Source organism: Actinia tenebrosa, unplaced genomic scaffold (assembly GCF_029948245.1).
Source record: "Actinia tenebrosa isolate PJP-AT-01 unplaced genomic scaffold, QUT_ActTen_1.0 PGA_scaffold8__29_contigs__length_14323225, whole genome shotgun sequence".
NCBI classification, from domain to species: Eukaryota; Metazoa; Cnidaria; class Anthozoa; order Actiniaria; family Actiniidae; genus Actinia; species Actinia tenebrosa.
Genome location: NW_028292585.1, coordinates 2,458,595 through 2,478,322, shown reverse-complemented (window position 1 = coordinate 2,478,322; position 19,728 = coordinate 2,458,595). Strand labels below are relative to the sequence as shown.

The window sequence follows — 19,728 nt, the reverse complement described above, 5'->3', positions numbered from 1 at the left end:
AATAAGGAAGACTTTTGATTGATTTGGGTATTGTTTCCCAGATTTTAGAAATACTAAAATTAAACGTAAATTTACCATAATTTGTTCTTACTTGTTTTTTATAGAAAGTATTATTAGATGAAAATCTTGTATTGTAAGAATGAATATCTGACACAGGTATTATAGATTCACTGAAGATATCAGATATTCCGGAAGAATTGCCCAAAATTTTATGAGTAAATAATGCCTGTCTTATCTTATATATATTTTCAATATAAAGGATGCCTAACAGCTTTTAAAAAGTATGATTTCGGATCATCGCTTCTCTTGAGAAAGAAAATGCATCTCATACATTTCCTTAGTTGAGAAGACAGTTAGTCAGTATTACTTTTATAAGTACCTCCCCAGCTCATGATCCCATAGTTGACATAAGGATATATTAATGAATAATAGAGGTTTGTGAGCATCTTAATGCTCAGGTATCTACGCAATCTATATAAGATTCCTATATTTTTAGCTATTTTAGTACTAACATATGACAAATGGTTTTTCCAGTTCATAAATTCATCAATATATACACCTAAGTACTTAATGCAACTTTTTTGCTTGATGTTAGGAATAGTTAAATGGGCATGTTTCCGTTGAGGAGTTGTTATTAACATAAAGTTTGTTTTGTCAAAGTTAATTGTCAGTTTGTTGGCACTGCAATATTCATATATCTTCGGAAGTTCATTATTAACTACAGATTGAAGGTCGGCTAGATTCTTAGAAGAATAAAATATATTAGTATCGTCAGCGAAGATTCTGAACCTTAAAATAGTTGATGAGTCAGGCAAATCATTTATATAAAGAAGGAATAGTAAGGGTCCTAGCGTAGATCCTTGTAGCACACCACATTTCATGAAGAGATGGTTTGATTTTTCATTACCAATTTTCACAAATTGTGCCCTATTAGATAAGTAGCTACGGAACCACTGTATAGGGAGGCCTCGTATACCATATTTCTCTAGCTTTTTTAATAAAATACTGTGATTTACTGTGTCGAATGCTTTCGAGAAACAAGAAAAATTCCGCAAGTATATTGCTTATTGTCGATGGCAGTTCTTACATAGTCGCTAAGTTCAAGAATGGCATGTTCAGTGGAGAAACCTTTTCTAAATCCAAATTGATATTTATATAAGATGTTATTCTTGTTAATAAAAGACAATAATTGATCGTAAACTAATCGTTCTAAAACTTTACTAAATGGTGAGAGTGTCGATATAGGTCTATAATTAATTGCGGCGGTCATTATTCCACTTTTATAAATTGGAGTGATTTTAGAGATTTTAAAAATTTCTGGTACTTTTCCTTGAAGGATTGATTGATTAAAAATAGGCAAGAAGACCTTTGCTAGTGGTAGACAAGCTATTTTTATCATTTTGTTGGGAATGTCTAAGGAAGACTTATTTACATCCAATAAAGAGAATTTTTGAGAGAGCTCACTTTCTGTTACAGGAGAAAATACAAAGCTAGAAGAAGGAGGGTTTTTTATGTATGATATAGGGTCTATATTAACCTCATCAATACTATTACTTAGGGATGGGCCTACATTAATAAAGTGTTGATTGAGGATTGGCAATATCCTTTTCGCTTGTATATGTGCTGTTATTTCTGATGATTGCAGTTGGTACTAGACCTCCTTTAGATTTTCTTTTAATTAATGTACCAATAAGCTTCCATGTTTTTTTTAAGGTTACTTTTATACTTTTGAAAGTAATCATTGTAATAATTACTTTTTGCCTTGTTCTTTAGTCCGTTCAATAGTTAAACATACTTCTGGTATTGTGATACTCGATCAGGCGAATTTGATAAAAAATGTGACCGATACATTTTCTGCTTAGTTTTTAGTCAATCCCTAAGTGCTTTATAACTCCAGCAAGCAAGTTTTTTATTTCTTTTATAAAATACAAATTACATGGATGACGAAACTGAAAGTGCGCGCGCGTCCTGTGTGCTGTCATAAAGCACTTGCTCCCAACCAATCAGATTGCGAGATTTAGAGCAGTTACTTTATAAAATCCTGTAGAATACCAGCCGCAATGGCGTATTTGATCACGTGACCTCTTAGTGCAAGTCGCCTATTTATAGTGTGTTGCGCTATATTCCGGATAGTACCTAATTCCGGACACTTTGTTTTGGAAGTGTTGGTATACTCATTGTAAGTTATAGTCAAAACGACTCAAGCTTACCCTCTTAGGTTTCATTAATGGTTTAAGCAGAATTCAAAATGTTAATCTAAATCACAAGATCAACAAGACGGTCCCTAATCTTTATCTGCCGCTATTTGGGTGGAGGGGGTACTTTGGAACATTTTAGGTGTATTTTTCTTTCAGAACTTCCAAGCACTTCCAAGCATTTTTCTCACATCAAATTTATTCAAAAGTTTACATCTCTTAAATGTGTTTTTTTAATAAAAATTTACCGCTTTTGTATATCTTTTAACCAGTGAAGAGGAAAGAAACTCGATTAGTAAAACTATACAGTAACCGGAGAAAACAGCGTTGCGCTACTGACGTCACTAAGGTTTAATAGGCTCAATCTAAAATTACACCGACAACAACAGTCAGGGATTCGCTCCAGATCTGGAGAGGGGTGCCACGTCACGTTTCCATTGTTTTCTGCTTCGATGTAAACATTGCAGTCACGCGGACGAGTACAAGTGAACGATATCTCAAGTTTTAAACAATTTCTCGCGAGGGCTACCGAAAATCTGGGAGGGTTACCACCTTCAAACTTGGCACAAATAATCTACATCTATAAAATTTTCAGTGAAAATTATTTTTGAGACGGGAAAAATTCGTTAACTTTCCCAAAAAAATGTACATCCCATTACTAACCGAACCCGTAAACACTGTCATGGCGCTCAAGCCAGGTTTGTGCGATAAAACTTGTCCGATTTTTTAAAATTCGTCTTTATCTCACAGTTAAATTTTCACCTCAAGCTATTCTTTCGTATATCGTGAGAACTACTATCAATCAATATCCAGCCTCTACTCAATGAAAATAGATGAAAATTCCCAAAGAAATAAGTCGAACCGCTTTCACGGCCGCTCTCCATATCTGGAGCGAATCCCGGACTGAACAACTAACTTCACCTAAAGACTAGTGGCGTCTGACGAAATAAATATGTTAGAGTGTTGATCATCACAGTGAATAAGCGATCTAAGCGAACGCCTCCGCGAGGCCGGTGCGATGCACTGCCAACTTGAGCTATGAAGCCAATCCTGTTGGCTAGCGGTCATTTTTGTTAGTGTGAATTGAATGGATAGAACTGTGGTGTAATAATCGCACCGGCATCGCGGAGGTCATGGGTTCGATTCCTGTTGAAGCCTGAAATCATTTTTTCAGGTCTTTCTTTACAGTGTTCGCTTATATAGATCGCTTATTCACTGCGATGATCAACATTCTAACATTATTACACCACAGTTCTATCCATTCAATTAACACGAAATTAAATTTGTCTACTCGGGCTTCTATTTAAATTTAATTAAGTTATTATTATATTAAGTATTCAAGGGTAGGGGTAGATCTCATAAATTTTAATCATATTTTAGATTGTATTGTAGTAGATAGGAGGTCCACATCAGCGAAAGCTGCCATACCTTAACCTTGTTACAAATAAAGTATGTATGTATGTATGTATGTACGTATGTAGGTACGTAGGTACGTAGGTATGTAGGTATGTAGGTATGTAGGTATGTAGGTATGTAGGTATGTAGGTACGTAGGTACGTAGGTACGTAGGTACGTAGGTATGTAGGTATGTAGGTAGGTAGGTACGTAGGTACGTAGGTACGTAGGTACGTAGGTAGGTAGGTAGGTAGGTAGTAGGTAGGTACGTAGGTAGGTAGGTACGTAGGTAGGTACGGTAGTAGGTACGTAGGTAGGTACGTAGGTAGGTAGGTACGTAGGTAGGTAGGTACGTAGGTAGGTAGGTACGTAGGTAGGTAGGTACGTAGGTAGGTAGGTACGTAGGTAGGTAGGTACGTAGGTAGGTAGGTACGTAGGTAGGTAGGTACGTAGGTAGGTAGGTACGTAGGTAGGTAGGTACGTAGGTAGGTAGGTACGTAGGTACGTAGGTAGGTAGGTACGTAGGTAGGTAGGTACGTAGGTAGGTAGGTACGTAGGTAGGTAGGTACGTAGGTAGGTAGGTACGTAGGTAGGTAGGTACGTAGGTAGGTAGGTACGTAGGTAGGTAGGTACGTAGGTAGGTAGGTACGTAGGTAGGTAGGTACGTAGGTAGGTAGGTACGTAGGTAGGTAGGTACGTAGGTATGTATGTATGTAAGTACAGTAAGTACGTATGTATGTATGTATGTATGTATGTATGTATGTATGTATGTATGTATGTATGTATGTATGTATGTATGTATGTATGTATGTATGTATGTATGTATGTATGTATGTATGTATGTATGTATGTATGTATGTATGTATGTATGTATGTATGTATGTATGTATGTATGTATGTATGTATGTATGTATGTATGTATGTATGTATGTATGTATGTATGTATGTATGTATGTATGTATGTATGTATGTTTCGAAGAAACGCTTGAGTTATAAATTGGGCTTTATTTGCATTCTTTTAAAAATCGTCGTGCAAGCGCTACTGCGCATTGCGAAACTGGAACTCGAAGCCCGTGCGTAGTAGTCCCAAGCACATAGCATGGCATGGCGGAGTCAAGTTCGAAGATGTGCAAGGCAACCACGGATTCTATGTTTAATACGCTCAAAATACATGCAAAAGCACACACAGTTCGCGGTAGACCAGCACAAAAAAATGTCGAGAGATCAATTCACGAGCGAACCCTTCTGAGTGAACCTTTTGACGTGACTGGTCAATTGAGCTATATATCTATCGAGAATCATTTTATATCAAATAATTTATCTCACGTTAAGCGACGTAGACGTGATCGTGAACCCAGCAGAATACCAGTGCGAACTTTGAAGCGTCTGAGGAAGAAGAGCAGAAAGCTAAAAGAGTTTATCTACAAACATATTTGTCGAAGTATACCGAAGAACTCTAAGGTCAAAGATGGCGGACAAGCGTGTTCGTCGGCTGGCGAAACGGCTGAGAAACATTTACGAGCTTGGCGAAGACGAAAAACAAGAAAAAACTATAAAAAATACGTAAAAAACAAGCTTCTCCCCAGTCCCTTTTTTAAGACCGGGAAAGAGCAAAGCGTCCTAGTTTTCAAAATGGCGTTTTCTTTTGATGAGGATTCCATCAAAGCATTCTTTGAAAAGGGAAAAGTGTTCGTAAACTTGCCAACGGGCTATGGAAAGTCGCTCGCTTTTCAGTGTTTACCGATCGTGCCTGATGTTCTCTATATGGAAGACCTCGTGGAAGTATCGTGTTAGTAGACCAAGGTTCTTCCCTAGGTAATTTAGGAATACGGTCAATGCATTGACGGCACACGTGTGAACTCCGGGGTGAACTCGCTTGTCGTACTTTAAATTATAGTATTTGCACTTCTAAAATAGGGTTGAATTTTTGTTTCCCATTCAAAAGAAAAACTTCATAATCTTTTGCGATGAATCGATGGCACAAATTACAAACTTTTGGCGTTATTTTGGGAAGGGGAAAGGTCATTCTACTTGAAAATTATCAAGGAAAACACCGCACTCGCTCGTGTTACGATTTTACATTAAGCATCCGGTGAGGATCACATCCGGTTTGATAGTGTTATCCAATGGAAGTTCACGTTAGAATGAGCATGCCTAACAGCCAATTAGAATCTATTATATATAATCGCGCAATTTGCGGGGGGTCCAGAACAAGCTTTCTGGCGATGTTTCGCAGACGGTATTTACGAAGAAAATTCCGGATGTGACGCAGGCTATATGTTGGGTGCCTTGATGAATTCTATCGACTGGTGCAAGTCGCTTTGAAAGTTTAGGTCAAGTTTTTGAGAAAATAAGCGGTAAACGATTTCTATGATGTCATCATTACGTCATAATGAAAAAGGCAGCTTTAAACTAATTTATCATTTTTGAAACCTTTAATCCTTTCCTGACATTGTGTAAAAAGTGCTTGCAGATTCAGTCATTTAAGACGAAGTTATAGCCGTTCCAATGCGGCTAGGTGTGCCAGACTAAAACTACACAGAGCCTCCTTAAGTTAAATAGAATATTTGCATAACGACCCCTTCAATGCCATTGTGTTTATTCAGATATTCTGCCAAACCTGTCCTGAAGTTTACCTTGTCAGTGGAAGGTCTGAGAGCGATGTCTGTTGACCGATATTGAATTAATTATTTCTAGCTTCTAGCGGGGTGAGCTCTTTAGGTACACCTTATGACTTTAAAAAGATGTATTCTCCAAAGTTTTGATAGGAAGGGGAGAAAAGATTTCACTACAATCCGTAGATAAAGCTCTGGTCTATTGATGTAGGAAGTTTGAAGAAAAAACTTGGAACCGTTTGGAACTGGAATGGTTGTTTCTACAAAGCCAAAAACTAAAAATAGCAATGTTTGATTTTCAGCCGTAATAGTCTAAACACTTAAAACGTACATTTAAAAATAAAATATATACTGTTAGAATCTAGGATAATCAAAGCACATCATGTAGAAAATCCATGTCTTCGATTGCTCGTTTTATGTGTTTTGCATTTGCTTTCTGAAATGAATATAGTAGTCCTTCAACCCTTGCTTTCTCTGAAGAGGAAACTGAAAGTAGTGTTCAGTATTGGCCCGGTTATCACCAGAATTGATTAATGACTCAATAATTTGATAATATCATCAATTTCTTGGAATACGAATGGATGTTAAGAAATATATTTTTGTTACGTAGTGCCGGCAATTCGTCGGCCGCCTTGCATTTTCTATTTGTACGGGACTCGAAATTCTTCGTAGAATTTCTTTGAAATACCTTATTTATACCTTTTGTCTTTGCCTTCATTTAGATGAGTTAAGCGATTCCCTTAAGGCTGTTACTTCGATTTGGCAACTGGTAATCCTAGGTCAAACAAATTTTATTTTTGGATGTCCAAAAACTGCTGGCAGAATATTTTTTATGTGGAATCTATAAACTAATGTCTACTAACTCGGTCAACCTGTCATTAATCTTAGTTTTTGCCCTGTGATTGACTGGCTTTTGGTTTTTAAAAAAGTGCTTCATAAGCAGAAATTTCTGAAACGGCTGCGAATAAAATGCAAGGTGGTGAATGCAATGGAGAATTGCCACGTGGCAAGATGGCGGATGATTACCTCTGAAATGTCTCTTGGTTATTCTGTGCATTCTAACTCTTTGCACTAAAAATTTCAACTCAAATATCGAAAGGAACCTTCACTGTCACTCTCACTCGGCAAAAAGGAAATTCTTTGCCCATCCAATACAATATACTTCAAATGGAACGTCCACTTTCAACTTAAGTCACACGAAGTATCGTTGCCGCATCGCTGGCGACATCTACCCGAACCCTGGACAGCAACAACCATATTCCAACTATCAAACTTCCAAGTAAAGGTCTTAGGATCGGTCAATGGAATATAAACAGGCTAACTGATAAAAAAATTGAGCAAATTAAGCTTTTGCTTACTACGTATCCTCAAGTCGACATCTTATTCCTCACCGAAACATTCTTGGAACCGAAATATCCTGATTGTATTTATACAATTCCTGGATTCCATCTATTTCGAAAGGATAGGCGTGGAGCTAAACGAGGAGGAATTATTGCTTACGTATCGCAAAATCAAAATGTGATACGAATTACAAACTTAGAAGAAGATGAACTCGAGATTGTGTGGCTTAATGTAAATTCATTTAATTCAAACAGATCTATTTTATGCGGAGCAGTTTACATGAAACATGAAACATAGTAACACTTACCGTTAAAAGGGAAGCCGAGTTGACAACAGAGCAGCAAGAGAAATACTACAGCTTTGGCAATGCATTTTTGCGATGTTCGAAACATATTTTCCTGAAATAAATTTAAAAGAACGACGCCAGCAGAAAAAAAAACGTTCAGGGTAGTTACTAAAACCCGGAACGACCCACAACGACCCAAAAAGAGCCACAACGATCCAAAAAGAGCCACAACGATCCAAAAAGAGCCACAACGATCCAAAACCAGCAACACCATCGCCAACCATTCCGGCCATGCGCCGCTCGTAAGTCAGCGGATATCATGTATAAAATAGAAACCACAGGAAGCCCAAGCTCTCTCAGGCCCGGACTTAGAGAAACAAAGCATTTTGCTACGGTATTCCTGTGCTTTAATAGGTATCCTATTACAAATGATGGCAAACGAGAGCTGAGGATTCAAGCTTTATTTTGGTACCAAACATGCCGTATTTTACGAATCATTTTCAAGGTTTTTACTTCAAAAAGTGCCTATTCTTGAAGAAAGGATCTCACAAATACTCGTCTCAAATCGGAGCTTTTTGAAAGTAAAAAACTTTGAAAGTATAAATTCGTTCAATCGACCACAGATTCTACATCAGTAATTTAGAATGTGTGTATTTTAAGGATCGACCCCGGCAAATGAGGTAACTAGCTCTGATTTTGAGAAATGTTGTTTATAATATTTGACCTTTTGTGTTTTTCTTGCAATTTAACAAAGCACATATGGCAAGAAGGCTGTTAAAATCTAACTATCGAGACGAAAATGTTTTTCCAAACAAATTAAAGTATGTTTGGTAAAATTCAAATGCTTTAATGTTATATATTGTTCTTCTACCCCGGCAAGTGGATGTGCTAACATCGATTCTTAGTTAAATTCGTTAAATTCATTTTAGATAGCAGACCATTAAGCAATGATGCTTGAAAGTTTTCCTATAACTGAATATATTTTACAGTGCGACTACTCCAACCAAAGCCACCTCTACAAATTTTCCACAAATTAGCCAATCAAAAGTAGGAATCTGAACAATAGAGTTGCTACAAATCGGACAAATATCCATGGGTTTACACGGCGGAGAAAACTGCCGGCACCTTTGTTGTGAAATATAAACGTGCTGTCGCATAGCAACATAGTGATAAGATCTAACAGTGTCAGCCTGATGATAACTTTGTCTGGAAGAAACAAACTGTAATTATAAAGACTGTGTTTTATACGGTCTCTAATTTGCATTCCTGTCGTATTTGAAGTCGTACATTACTATTTTTCTATATCTTTGGTGACACAAATCACTAATTTGCGAAGAAAATATATTACAAGCTCTTCTTCATCATTTAGTTTTACCAACCGGAACAACGGAAGAATATTTAAATTCAAAATTTGCTGCTAATCTATTGTCTAAATACTCAAACACTATTGGATAATTTGTGGAAAATTTGTCGAGGTGGCTTTGGTTGTAGTCGCACTGTAAAAGGTAAGATCGAAACCTGAACTACTTACATTAATTAGGTCGTTGTGATCGAGGCTTGATTGGGTAATGTCGGCGCGCTACCTTTCAACTTCGAAGCACAATTACGCGGACGCGAACAAATCATTAGAAAATAAAACTTTTCCAGGTTTTAAGAGAAGGATAGAATTTTCGAATGAACAAGTTTTAACGAAAATCGCTATGAGCCGTATTTTGCACTGAGCTAATGTATTATAATATAATATATAATTATAATAATGTACTATTATATCATTTAAAATGACAACGTTTCCAACCATTATATTCTTGTATGACGTTAGATGTTTTTCAAAACGAACAAATCTGACCCTAAAAGGTACGGAGTCAGCCGGGAGTCAGCCGGAGACCCTAAAAGGTACGCGAGGTCTCATTTTCGACCCTAAAAGGTCCGTCGAGCCCCCCTACCCACTTTTCAAGAGAGTCCCCCCCTCCCCCCCCCCCCCCGGGTGTGGCTGGTTTTGGGTCGTTGTGTAGCTGGTTTTGGGTCTTTGTTGCTCGGTGTTGGTCGTTGTGTGGCTGGTTGTGGGTCGTTCGTGGGTCTTTGTGGGTCGTTGTGGGTCGTTTCGGGTTTTAGTAACTACCATTCAGACTTCGGCTTTCCAATAATTCGCTATTGAGATTGAGCCTTCGTTCTTTGGAGTCAGCGGATTCCGCCAGGCGACTCAGCCGTAAAACCTCTCTTTATTCTTCGTTTCTTTGAGCTTGATCTATTATTACCGGGTTACCTGTGATAAACCGGTCATAAAATACCTGACTTTGAAATTTTTCCTGAAATTGCGCAATAGTACCCGGAGTCTTCGGGATCATACTCAAGACACCTTGCAGGCTTCTGCTATAGGGTTCCGGTCTACAGTCCGACAATTAGCATGTGCTAGCTGGCAATCAATGTCACCATGTTGCCAAGTGATAAAGAGAGGGAGGAGCAATAGTTGTTGTAAATAGAATTTAAAAGGATCTATGTAAATAAGTTGTGTGATTAATAAAGTTTGAAAAAATATCCATCCTATAAGAAAAAAAAAAAAAACTCTTTTTCGTTGACTGCTGTAATTCAAGACAGCCGAACTAGAAATATTAATTTCCTGTAATATTGTAAACAAGACTTTATAGCTAGATAAAGGCTTCTAATAAGCGAGGATTTCTAAGAATTTTCAAACTTCATGGGCAATAGATTATTTTGGTTACCTATTCATGCTTTGATTCAGCTATTTTCACCCCTAAAGCAGCCATGAATGTTATCATGACTTTCTGGGTGTGATTCCTAGGTGAGAAGCATTATGAATGCCTCAGGGTCGACAGTTGCCTATTTAAGCGAGAAAATCCAAGGTTTTGGCCTCACTTGCTCAGGTTCGCTGTACCAGGCAGTGCTAGACGGATTTTTGACCCCACCCACCTCCCCTTCGGCGACGTTTCTCCATTATAACAGTTCAGTCCGGTGGCTTAATCACAGCTTCGGCAAAACTCGTGTTCCCAAAACTTAACCGCGTGTATGAGGTGAATTGCTGCTTTGGCGGTGAAAATGATATACTATTCAAAGCAGTATTTTCTTTAAACGAAGATCGATCATTTCTAAGGGATAAACTAGTTGTAAAATAACTACGCGCCTGATAAATGGCTTCGACTTTTAAATTATTTTGCAAGCTGACACGACTCCGATCAAATGAATAACTAAAATAAAATAAACTACAAATAAATGCCAGGTACGTATAAGTTTATTTGAGTTTTGATTTTGTTATGAAGAGTAATAAGATGATACATTTTTCATCTTCACTTGAGATCGATCGTACTTCAACTTCTAGCTCACTCGTAAATGAAAATTTCTTTTAGAAAATGTGTATTGATTTCAAAATATAGATTAGCAAGAAAACGTACTGTGAAGAGTCAAGCAATTCTGAGAGAAATCCTTATCAAAGATTAGCCTGACTTACCGTTTAAATGAAAGTTTCTGGCTCAAACACGCAAACCCTAAATTCCAGATTCTAGGTCGTCAGATATATATGCGCATGCTCCATAGATTCTGACTTCCGGTCAATCTCGTACCCAGAGCCTGCGTTTTTACTGGCCATGACGAAGAATGAGGGCTCTGGCATAATCCATGGGCAGACTTTCTACCATCCGGAATGGAGTTTGATGTACTCCTGGAATTTGGATATTTTTTTTGAATTTTGATTTTCTCATAACTTTTATATCAGAGGCGGCTGAGCCCTTTGAATCGTGGGAGGGGGGGGGGGTGGGCTCATTTTTAAACATTTCAAACATTTATATTATGTTGGTTTTCGTTAAATATAATAAGAAACAACAACAGATCTATTATATAATTCTTTCCGTTAATTCTTATTTTTAAAAGATCGATTTTATGATTCTACCTCAAAACGTGGGGGGGGGGAGAACCTCAGCCCCCCTCATAATTTTGCGTGGGGGGGGCCTGGAGCCGCCTCTGTATATCCATAATGATTTTCACTGTACATTAGTCGCTCTGTCGCTATCTTTCGAGCAATTTATTTTTACTTTGCCTTTAGAATCTTACCGGTAAAGACTCAAGCCATCCTCAGGCCCAAACGTTACAATGCTCGATACTGTGCAGCCTTAGTGTCTATTTCTATACAAAAATACGTTCAGTTTAGCTTAAAAGTACATTTATTTCTGCTATTTGAGTTTTAGTTATGGAGATATTTGAGAACAAAATCCAGAATTTCACTTCCAGAGATGGTGAATACCAACCCCACCCCTCCCCACTAAATCAGGTCCTGCAAGATGACAAATGTTTTGACCTTCATCCCTAAGTTAGCAACGACGAAAATCAGCTAGTTAAATTTTTATTTTATGTCGGATTATCTCATATATGCATGCAATATACCCTTCTGTATTTCCTATTCACAAAATAGGAACTATTTGTAGAGTCCTAACAGGGTTTTCATTTAGTTTTGAAATAATAGAAGAAGATTATAGTCAGTTTAAGCCGGAGAATTTTGCTTCGGTTGTAGGAGCATATTTCAGACTCGACAAAATGACAAACATAAAAGGATTACCGAGTTCTGATTACACCTGCTAATTCGCCCTGCCCAACTTCAAGCCTCAAAGTAATCCTTAGTATTCCAATTCAGGTTATTAATTGTTAAATATTGAATCTGTGTAGACTGAGCAATATTTTCACACCTCGAAACCTTTGAACAACTTGTTGTGTTTTATCGTATCATTTTAAAAACAAATAATATCTATACATATTAAAAGATAAATATCGCACTAAAATCTGCTCTTATCTAATTAGGGATAGACAGAATATTGAAGTAAGGTAATTTTGAGCGTATTCAGTTTGCATGCAAAGGAGAAAGAAAAGACTCAAAACTTCTAGCTTATATAATTCCAAGCAAGCAAACCAAGAATCGTTGTTCAAATATTTATCAAACCTGGTTTCTTCCGGCTTGACCATGTAGAAAATTCCACAAATTCCAAGGCTTTTGTTTTCTTTGCTCCCTAAAGAATAAAACTCTTCGAACAGGGAGGAAAGATTAGCGCTGTAAATCCACGATATTGGTTGTTAAATACTCGAGTCATTCGACTAGTTTGCACTCATTCTGGACCTCGTCTACGTAGCCCTACTGAGCCCGCGTTTGTTGGAGACTCCGCAAACAAACAATGGATTCTGGGTAAATCAAGATGATATGATTTGTTTGTTTGTCTGACCTTATATTTTTTTCTTCTTTCTGTATCTTCATTTGTTTGTTTACTTGTTTGCTATTCTTTTTTTTTTTTTTTTTTTTTTTTTTTGTTTCGTTGTCGGTTTGCCTTGGTGCTCGTGGGTGGGAGAGGGGGAAGGGGGAGGGAAGGCAAGACGAAGTAAAATTACAAGGATCCAGCTTTTGGGTGTTTTTGAGTATCTTTATTAATTTTGATTTGTGTGCCGTTTCGAGCCAAAATCTCCCGACGTTTCCAACACGCGAGAACGAAATAAGAACTGGACTGTTTTCTAACATCGAAGGTAAGATATGAAGAAAAAATAGGATGGAAAACACGGCCTTCTTAGTTTTCAGCTCTGAATTTCTTTTCTTTTCTTTTTCTTTCTTTCTTTCTTTCTTTCTTCCTATTTTTTATATATATTTTTCTTTTTGTTTTCCTTTTTTCTTTTTTTTTTCCTCGCAAAGTTAACATAATTTATAAGACACACTTTTAGCAAAATGCTATGCAAGTAATTGCAAACAAAATTTCATAAATAAACATCAAATGAATTTAAAATTAGTATCACAAATCGAGGACCAAAGATCACTCTTAAAAAAATTCAATTAGTTTTAAGTTTAACTTTTTTTCCCCTAATCGTGGTTTTTATGCTATTTTCTTAACGTTGCAATAACGACATTTGGTTACGAAGCTGAAATACTTACACAAGTTTATTAAGTTTTTTAACTAAAATATTTTTAATTATCGTTTTTAAGGCTTTGCAAATATCCAGATATTCAAGACCCTTCAAGTGGACAGCTCGATAACGTGTACTTCTACATGTCTAGAAGATTCAAAGTGTCAGTCAGTCAACTACCAAATAGATGGCTATACCAAAAACCTTTGCGAGCTGAGAGAACAGAGATTTCTATCAAAAGATGAGCTGGATATAATAGAAAGGCCTGGTTACATGCACATATACGCAATGAGGGTGAAATATCATCTCAAAGTATCTCATTGCCATATACATAGTAGAAATGTCTTATCAGAATAATTGGTCAAGGAAAGTGCAGAATTGTACCAAAGGCTTGAGTAGATTCGTTCAGAAGTATTTTAACTGATTTTTATGAGATGATCATAATTAGAAATATGGTGATGGTGATGATGATGGTGATGATAGTGATGGTGATGATGATGGTGATGATGATGATGGTGATGATGGTGATGATGATGATGATGGTGATGATGATGATGATAATGATGGTGTTGATAGTGATGGTGATGGTGATCATGATGGTGATGATAGTGGTGATGATGATGATGATGGTGATGATGATGATAATGATGGTGTTGATAGTGATGGTGATGGTGATGATGGTGATGATAGTGGTGATGTTGATGACGGTGATGATGGAGATGATGATGATGATGGGGATGATGATCATCATGATCATGTGCGGATTTTTCTAGAACTGAAGTTTTTGCTTGATTAACCATGGACAGGAAAACGTGACCCCCCCATCCGTGTGGTAAATCTAATTGCAGAAACGGTGCAAGGTGTGTGCTAGCTGACAATGCCCGCCGATATCGCTGTATATTTAAACCAAGAATCAGACTGCCATACATCAGATAGTTGGATTGGATTTGGTTTACCTTGGACAGGCAAAATGTCTTGTGGCAACTTCCGAGTACTAGGGAAATGCGGCAACGGAACTAAAATAAACCCTGTATTTGGTTACATCCTCATAAAGTGAACTACGACTGATGTCTTTCGTTTTCTGGGGGTTTTTTTATTATTCTATTTATAAACTAAAATAAAGCAGATTAATATTTAGAGTAGAAACACTATAAGTGTGCAACATAAATACCACTAAATACTGCTAAATTATGCTAATCCTATTGTTTTCTATTGTTTAATTAGCACTATTTACTACTAAATAGTGTAAAGTGTTGCACACTTTTAGTGCTTGTACTCTATTTATCATGAAGATAGCTTTAGGCACTACAATAACAATTTTTGTGTGCAATTATGAGGATAGAAACGAAAGTATTATAGTCAAAGTAGATAATTTGCATCAAAAAAAATGTCATCCTAAAAGTAGCAGAGGCTAATCTACTTTAAAACCTCTATTCTTGAGACTTTGACATCTGGCCGCTAAAAAGAGGTTGGTCGCTTAATACAGGTGTGGTTTTATTTCGATGACTAATTAAGTTGTGCAGAAATTAATCGATATTACATAAACATTATTACAATTTCTAAACAATATTTCTAGCCTTGATTCTATAAGGGACAAGATCAAAACAATGGTCAAAAATGGGGCTTCATTTTATCAATTTATAACTTTAGATATACAGACAATATATTCATTTCTGCTATTTGAGTCTTAGTGATGGAGATCATGAGACAAAATACAGGATTTCACTTCCAGAGATGGTGGTAAACCAACCCCACCCCTCCCCTCTAAATCGGGTCCTGCAAACGGATGACTGTTGTTTTGACCTTCATCCATAAGTCAGCTATTACGAAAATGCTAAATTTTATTTTATGTAGATTACTAGATGTAAGCATCACTGGAACCATCAGTGCTATTCGGATTGTTTATAGTTTCTTGCAAGAGAATATGAATATATAATATTCTCGTTTCTTGGCAATGAATAAACTATAAAGTGCCGTATTCGAACAAGACCCTGGGCTGAGGGTGCGCTGGGATACCTGGTAAAGATGGGCCTGGTTATGAAATTTAGGCATGACATCGAAATATGTGATGTAATTGCTGTAAAGGTTGCGCATCTAGAAAAGTAATGTTAGACATTTACACTTTTGGTGTCTCTCTGTTGTGATTTATTCATGTTTTTGATGAAATAAATAAGTGGGCGTTTTGAATTGAGTCGATCAGCAATGCACAGTGAAACTATACAGAATTTATTTGTGAACACTTTCTCAGAAAGAAAAATCATAACAAACCTTACTCATCAAAGTCATCGAACAACTCAATCTGGAACTCCAATTCCAGTTCCGGTCCGGATTTTGGCATACGTAATTAGGTTTCATGAACGTGCACATTTGCACTGGCATTGTATAGCTCGCTTTAAAATCAAAATGCTTCATTTCAAACGTAAATTCAGGCTGATATTTGCTCAAGACCTCTCTCATAATTGATTTACATTTTATAATTTCATAATCTATCGATATTTTTAATGAATCACCATCTTTTTGAAGAAAAAATAAAGCAGATAATAACGCTTCGAACGGCAAAGGTCTGGAATGTGCGTATCGAGTCATCTATTTATTCATTTTGCTTAAAATAAGTATTGCTATATACCTCATGTTCATTTGTGAGTAGACTTTGAAGCCAAAACAGTTAATATAAATACATAAATATAGGCTATAAGAATATCTATATTGTCAAGTTCAAGAGAAAAACGAGTCACGCTGAATGAATTTGTTTAATACTATCGCTTATCTGTTCTCCTTATCGATCTTCGCTTGTTCGTGCAGAAAATACTGCTCGAGTAGATGATTCATGAAGAGTTAACCAAAACAAGCTATTGCTAATGAAGGTCATTGAAAATCCTTAGAAATAATCGCTTCAAAATCATCTCTATCTTCTTGAAATCCTTCTTTACGAAATTGATAAATTAATATTTCTAGTTCGGCTGTCTTGAATTACAGCAGACAACGAAATAGAGCATTCGTAGACACAAACCTCTGAAACGTGATCTGCTAGCTCCGCCCTCTCTTAATCACTTGACAACATAGTGACATTGATTGACATCTGGTACATGATAATTGATTGGACTATAGACGGGAACCCTATAGCAGATACCTGCAAAGGTCTCTTGGGTAAGTTCCTGAAGACCCCTGGGTACTATTGCGCAACTTGTTCAATTTGTGGAACAGTAATCACAAAAAAAAGGCATTTTATAGCTGGTATACCACAGGTATCCCAGCAAGAAACAATTAACCTTAATCACATATGATTGATTAACAAGTAATAACTATCTTTAGACTCTTTATTAGGGAAAGAAACTCCTATATTCCCGAATACTATGAGAAAACGGAGCAACTTTTCCTTCTCTGTGCACGGTCAACGTCATATAACAATGGATAAAGTCGAACAAAAATATAAAACAATAGGTTTTCCAACCATTCCGCGCCATTAACTATAATTCGCCCCATTGGGATCTTCATTCGTGTTTGTCACTGCCTGCCTTCGGATTATTTTCGGAGCATGCAGTACATATTTTTTTCGTGGTCTTTACAAAATCTTATTCAAATTCAACATCTCACAATCGTTCAACCTGTTAAGGCTAATTTTTTGTTGAAGTTGAAGAGGAATTTCGTGTTGAAGTTGGGCGATAAAAGGTATTGATTTTGGCATTAAATTGAGGTTGAAGCGATTGTGAGATGTTGAATATTTGAATAAGATTTTGTAAAGACCACGAAAAAAAGTGTTGATGTACAAATAATTTGTTGATTTTGAACGTGTTTACATTCGTTGAATTTTACACCATTCCGCCAACCATAGCAGTCACCTTCTGCTCAGCGGGGATCACCTACGTTTCTCGGTTCGATAGACTGTTTATTCTTGGTTTTCACCTAGGTCATCATGAATTCCAAAAGCGTAAATTCGCATTATAATTAAATAATGGTTTCATAATCTTGTAAAGCGGTCAAAAGTCCAAATCTTGAGGCTGTAAAGCATTTCGTTGCGGAACTATATATAGGCGAGTAAACATGACGCCATTTTTTGTTAAAATGTATGGAGCAGCCATCTTGGTGTTCCAGGTAATAGTACACCATCATGGCGGACGAAATTTCAAAGGCTCAGTTTAAAAGATGATGGAATTCTTAATATTTTTGATTATATTTCACTTAAATATACCTTCAATATATATATAACGTAAAATGTTTCAACTAGAGTAAATTATTTATCTATTAATAGGTGTGTAAATAAATAAAAGTTCAAATTCAAGTTCCTGCCGGAAGAGGCAATGAAGCGATGAACGAGTGATATGTCTATTGCTCTCGAAAAATCTACGCGTTTTATCCGTAATCTTACATTGTTTTATTGTTTCAACGTTTTATTCATTTATTATTTATCTCAACGAACGATTTAAGGACATTTTACTATATCTAATCGCTCCTATAATCCCAAGGTACGATATAACAATTAATTGCAAAACTGTCCGGAATTAAGGCAAAACACTGTACATGGCCGAGACAATTTTTGGAGAGGAAAATGAAAGTAGCGTTCAGTATTGTCCCCGTTATCACCAGAATCCATTTCCGACTAAATAATTTGTTACTAAAGTAGATTCCTTTCCTATAGAACGTTTTCCTTAAGGATGTTTAAGGTGTTATTGATCTTCCATTCATGCATAAATATTTATCAAGTATTTATTAAAATCTTCAAATATAATTCTTATTGATAACATATCAGTTTCTTTGAATACGAATGATTGTTATGAAATATATTTTTGTTACGCAGTGCCGACAATTCGTCGGCCGACTTTCATTTTCTATTCGTCAGGACTCCAAATTCTTCTTTGTAGAATTTCTTTGAAATACCTTATTTATACCTTATACCTTTGTTTAGATGAGTTCAGCGATTCTCTTGAGCGCTTTTACTTCGATTTGACCGAATTGGTAATCCTGTCATACACAAGGCAATCACACTAGGACACTTTGCCCTGTGATTCATTGGCTTTTGGGAAGTTTTTAAAAAAGTGTTTCATAAGCAGAAATTACTGAAACGGCTGCGAAAGAAAATGGAAAAGTGCAATTGAATTACATGAAAAATACTACCACTTACCGCTGAAAGAGAAGTTGAGGGTACTAACAACAGCTAGTGCAACAGCAATGAATAGTCGAAACATATCAGTTCCTTGAAATGATTTTAAGAGAACAACGCCATCAGAGAAAAATAGGCGATATAACTTCAAAGAAGTTATACAGATTATATAATAATAATAATAATAATAATAATAATAATAATGATAATGATAATGATAATGATAATGATAATGATAATGATAATGATAATGATAATGATAATGATAATGATAATGATAATAATAATAATAATAATAAAATGGATTTTAAGCCAGAACGTTAATATAGTCAAGAAGTTCTATGAATATGCATAAGCTGAAGAAAGGATTGAAAATGATGAAAAATGATGAACTTAACCAGCCTAGACTTAGTCCGCTGGTCAATGTAAACATGATATATACAGACAAATAAAACTTGCCATAATAAATAAACATTTATATAGCGCCATTTCCGTAAGCTCAATGGCGCTTTAAATCAAATGTATATAAGTATGAAAACGATGTAAATAAAACGATATTCATATGACTAGCCTGATTATCTACAGAGAAGATGTTAGGGAGACATATATTGGGCGTTGTTCAAAGGTTATAAGAAAAGGAAGTTAGACTATAAAGCTGCTTGTGAATCAAATTTATCGTAGTTTTATAAGTCATCCATAATCGATGAAAAAGAGAAAAGAAGTGATGATTATGAGAGTAACACTTACAAAACCTTTAATCTTATCGTATAGAAATACTACATGAAAGCTGTGATAAATTATATTGATGGATTTCACGAAAACACTTCACTTACTTGAAGTTTTGAACAGCGAACAAGAAGACAGTCAAACCAACAACACCGTCCTTCTTTTTAAAGCTGCGTCATCTCTTCA

The 19,728-nt window shown here is 36.2% G+C and overlaps 1 pseudogene across 1 annotated transcript in view; it reads right to left on the bottom strand.

Annotated features, from left to right (window-relative positions):
• The window catches only part of LOC148904943 (uncharacterized), a 24,609-nt pseudogene extending 4,881 nt beyond the window's left edge, over positions 1-19,728 (bottom strand). Inside the window, exons 1-2 of the transcript XR_016121868.1 lie at positions 19,650-19,728; positions 18,838-18,909 (exon numbers count right to left, since the gene is read on the bottom strand). The product of XR_016121868.1 is annotated as an uncharacterized LOC148904943 (transcript). The remainder of the gene's footprint in view (positions 1-18,837; positions 18,910-19,649) is intronic.